General features: G+C 53.0%; 1 non-coding gene across 1 annotated transcript; it reads left to right on the plus strand.

The window, feature by feature from the left end:
* The first annotated feature begins 2821 nt into the window (after positions 1-2821).
* On the plus strand, positions 2822-4714 carry LOC126325780 (small subunit ribosomal RNA). The gene has a single exon (XR_007560372.1). It is a non-coding gene; the product is annotated as a small subunit ribosomal RNA (ribosomal RNA).
* Positions 4715-5000: the final 286 nt, after the last annotated feature.

Consider the following 5000-nt stretch of genomic DNA (forward strand, 5'->3'; position numbering starts at 1 on the left):
CTTAACCTAACTGTGGCTGTACCAGATTATCGCTTAACCTAACTGTGGCTGTACCAGATTATCGCTTAACCTAACTGTGGCTGTACCAGATTATCGCTTAACCTAACTGTGGCTGTACCAGATTATCGCTTAACCTAACTGTGGTTGTACCAGATTATCCCTTAACCTAACTCAATTTGTCCCTTAACCTAACTCAATTTGTCCCTTAACCTAACTCAATTTGTCCCTTAACCTAACTCAATTTGTCCCTTAACCTAACTCAATTTGTCCCTTAACCTAACTCAATTTGTCCCTTAACCTAACTCAATTTGTCCCTTAACCTAACTCAATTTGTCCCTTAACCTAACTCAATTTGTCCCTTAACCTAACTCAATTTGTCCCTTAACCTAACTCAATTTGTCCCTTAACCTAACTCAATTTGTCCCTTAACCTAACCCACGTTGTCCCTTAACCTAACTCAATTTGTCCCTTAACCTAACTCAATTTGTCCCTTAACCTAACTCAATTTGTCCCTTAACCTAACTCAATTTGTCCCTTAACCTAACTCAATTTGTCCCTTAACCTAACTCAATTTGTCCCTTAACCTAACTCAATTTGTCCCTTAACCTAACTCAATTTGTCCCTTAACCTAACTCAATTTGTCCCTTAACCTAACCCACGTTGTCCCTTAACCTAACCCACGTTGTCCCTTAACCTAACCCACGTTGTCCCTTAACCTAACCCACGTTGTCCCTTAACCTAACCCACGTTGTCCCTTAACCTAACCCACGTTGTCCGTTAACCTAACCCACGTTGTCCCTTAACCTAACCCACGTTGTCCCTTAACCTAACCCACGTTGTCCCTTAACCTAACCCACGTTGTCCCTTAACCTAACCCACGTTGTCCCTTAACCTAACCCACGTTGTCCCTTAACCTAACCCACGTTGTCCCTTAACCTAACCCACGTTGTCCCTTAACCTAACCCACGTTGTCCCTTAACCTAACCCACGTTGTCCCTTAACCTAACCCACGTTGTCCCTTTGCCTAACATAGTTCACTGCTCGGAATCTCTGGTGTCGTTGTTATCCTCATGTAGATGTCTTGCGAGTGTTGCTTACTTTCCACATATTCCCGCTATCCACTGTCAATTGTACTGCAATAGGACTATATCGCCCCCCCCCCCTCTGCCCCTCTCTTTGTGTCTCCGTCCTCTCAAGCTGGTCGGTCTGGCGTTTGAGTGTTAAATGAGCCTCGCAGCTGTTCAGTTGCGTTCAGATGTCGACGCCCTCAGTGTACGTCGTGGTATGGTCTGTGTCCATTGTCCGCTGATGTCGTACGCGTAACCCACACGCTGTACCGATCATCGGTAGTTACGTACAGAGTGAAGTAGTGTGATACGTGTGACCGTACGCTGGCTGTGCCCAACGGTGTCGAATCTCAATTTCCATATGTTGTGCTCGATGCTACTTGTCTCGTCTCCCAATAACAGCTAGGTTGCACTGTGGTACGCCGTAGAGGCGTGTGGGAGGAACGTACGAACGCATTGTATGTCACCCTGGGTCGCTGGGGGTGGTGGTGCGGTGAGTCAGGTCAGGTCAGCGTGAGCCGTGTGATGTAGTGACGCGTGTATTCCGACTTTGTCGTATTGCCTCACACAAAGTGCTACCCTGGTGGACCGCGTTCCATATCTGGGACATGCCGCAGATGCCGGTTGACAGTGGATCGCGGAAGGGACATCGCATACGTGCGCGGGCCACCTTCCACGTGTTCTCTTCTGCACATGTCGCAGTGTGTATGTGGTCTGATGTAGCGTGTCGTGACACATGACATCCTGGCATGCAAGAATTGTTGAATTCGCAAATGTAGGTGGACATCTACGTTTACTGCCCAAGATACGCAAATGAACTGGAAATCCGTTGTTGAGCGGTTGTTCACGCTGGAGGTGAATCTGTGATGGCGACGATCGGTACAGCTATTAACCGGTTGTTTCAGCGGTACCCGCCACATCCACACACGTGACTAGGCCCATGTGGGTATGAAGCGATACGCGGCGGTGGCTTGGTGGGACTGTTCCCGGCCGGTGAAGGGGGGCCGCCCGGCGTGTTGGCCGCGCGCTGCGTGGGCGCACGCGCAACAGGCGGCTGGTGGGGGGCGCCGAGTGGCAGGAGCGCCAGCCGACGGGCTCGGCAGGCGGCGCAGCTACGCTGCGGCGCACCCTGCACGCGGCGCCTGGCGGCCAAAGTTGGTTCAGCCGAGCCCGGTGCGAAGCGCGGTGGACATCTGCAGTGTGCTGGTCTGATTGAGGACTGTGTGCGTTGAGGATGCGCCGCCGCCTGGCACTCGGCGCCGCGACGCCGTCTGCTGCTCGGTCGCCCCAGCGGTTCTCGCAGGTGGTTTGTATCGCAGTTGTGCGGACGTGTTGGCGCGTGCGCTGTGCTGGGAGAGTTCGCTTCTGCACCCAAGTGGGGCTTTGCCCTTGTGTGGCGCTGGCGTTGGAGCTGCCGGTCACCATAGGTGGCGCGTGTTGTCTCCCGCCGGCAATGCCACGACAGCACGCTCCCGGGCCTCTGTCGGCAGCGGCAAGCTCAGTTGGGAGCAAGGGTGTTCGCACTAAAACCGTCTACTCGCCTAACTCCGGGCGATTGCGCCTCTCTCGAAACCGACCAAGTACCTAGGACGGCGCTGCGCGCCGCCGGGACCTGAGAGGGTTTCGAGGTGTATCGTGCAGGGGAGCTCGGCCTCCTCCTGTTTGCAGAATAATTGAGCGGACGCTTGCGTGTTCGCGCGGGCCCCCGGGACACACTCCCGGGCGGCCGGCTGCTCAGCTCTAGTTGACGCAGCTCCCTGGTTGATCCTGCCAGTAGTCATATGCTTGTCTCAAAGATTAAGCCATGCATGTCTCAGTACAAGCCGCATTAAGGTGAAACCGCGAATGGCTCATTAAATCAGTTATGGTTCCTTAGATCGTACCCACGTTACTTGGATAACTGTGGTAATTCTAGAGCTAATACATGCAAACAGAGTCCCGACCAGAGATGGAAGGGACGCTTTTATTAGATCAAAACCAATCGGATTGGCTTGTCTGGTCCGTTTGCCTTGGTGACTCTGAATAACTTTGGGCTGATCGCACGGTCCTCGTACCGGCGACGCATCTTTCAAATGTCTGCCTTATCAACTGTCGATGGTAGGTTCTGCGCCTACCATGGTTGTAACGGGTAACGGGGAATCAGGGTTCGATTCCGGAGAGGGAGCCTGAGAAACGGCTACCACATCCAAGGAAGGCAGCAGGCGCGCAAATTACCCACTCCCGGCACGGGGAGGTAGTGACGAAAAATAACGATACGGGACTCATCCGAGGCCCCGTAATCGGAATGAGTACACTTTAAATCCTTTAACGAGTATCTATTGGAGGGCAAGTCTGGTGCCAGCAGCCGCGGTAATTCCAGCTCCAATAGCGTATATTAAAGTTGTTGCGGTTAAAAAGCTCGTAGTTGGATTTGTGTCCCACGCTGTTGGTTCACCGCCCGTCGGTGTTTAACTGGCATGTATCGTGGGACGTCCTGCCGGTGGGGCGAGCCGAAGGGGTGCTTTCGCGTCCCGAGGCGGACCCCGTTTAAATCCTACCAGGGTGCTCTTTGTTGAGTGTCTCGGTGGGCCGGCACGTTTACTTTGAACAAATTAGAGTGCTTAAAGCAGGCAAGCCCGCCTGAATACTGTGTGCATGGAATAATGGAATAGGACCTCGGTTCTATTTTGTTGGTTTTCGGAACCCGAGGTAATGATTAATAGGGACAGGCGGGGGCATTCGTATTGCGACGTTAGAGGTGAAATTCTTGGATCGTCGCAAGACGAACAGAAGCGAAAGCATTTGCCAAGTATGTTTTCATTAATCAAGAACGAAAGTTAGAGGTTCGAAGGCGATCAGATACCGCCCTAGTTCTAACCATAAACGATGCCAGCCAGCGATCCGCCGCAGTTCCTCCGATGACTCGGCGGGCAGCCTCCGGGAAACCAAAGCTTTTGGGTTCCGGGGGAAGTATGGTTGCAAAGCTGAAACTTAAAGGAATTGACGGAAGGGCACCACCAGGAGTGGAGCCTGCGGCTTAATTTGACTCAACACGGGAAACCTCACCAGGCCCGGACACCGGAAGGATTGACAGATTGATAGCTCTTTCTTGATTCGGTGGGTGGTGGTGCATGGCCGTTCTTAGTTGGTGGAGCGATTTGTCTGGTTAATTCCGATAACGAACGAGACTCTAGCCTGCTAACTAGTCGCGTGACATCCTTCGTGCTGTCAGCGATTACTTTTCTTCTTAGAGGGACAGGCGGCTTCTAGCCGCACGAGATTGAGCAATAACAGGTCTGTGATGCCCTTAGATGTTCTGGGCCGCACGCGCGCTACACTGAAGGAATCAGCGTGTCTTCCTAGGCCGAAAGGTCGGGGTAACCCGCTGAACCTCCTTCGTGCTAGGGATTGGGGCTTGCAATTGTTCCCCATGAACGAGGAATTCCCAGTAAGCGCGAGTCATAAGCTCGCGTTGATTACGTCCCTGCCCTTTGTACACACCGCCCGTCGCTACTACCGATTGAATGATTTAGTGAGGTCTTCGGACTGGTACGCGGCATCGACTCTGTCGTTGCCGATGCTACCGGAAAGATGACCAAACTTGATCATTTAGAGGAAGTAAAAGTCGTAACAAGGTTTCCGTAGGTGAACCTGCGGAAGGATCATTACCGACTAGACTGCATGTCTTTCGATGTGCGTGTCGTGTCGTGTCGCGCAACACGCTACCTGTACGGCAGTGGCCGTGCGCCGCGTGCGGAACCACGCGTGCCTCTCAAAACTAGCGGAAGTGTTGTTGTTGTGTGGTACGAGCGCTGAAGCTCTGGAGCGGCTGGCCTGCGGTACCTGGCGCCTGGCGCCGGTTTTGAATGACGTTCGCCCGAGTGCCTGTCCGCTCCGGTGTGGAGCCGTACGACGCCCATCGGCTGTGAGGCCGTTGGACACAAAAAAAAATAG

Source organism: Schistocerca gregaria, unplaced genomic scaffold (genome assembly GCF_023897955.1).
Source record: "Schistocerca gregaria isolate iqSchGreg1 unplaced genomic scaffold, iqSchGreg1.2 ptg000944l, whole genome shotgun sequence".
In the NCBI taxonomy this organism is placed as follows: Eukaryota; Metazoa; Arthropoda; class Insecta; order Orthoptera; family Acrididae; genus Schistocerca; species Schistocerca gregaria.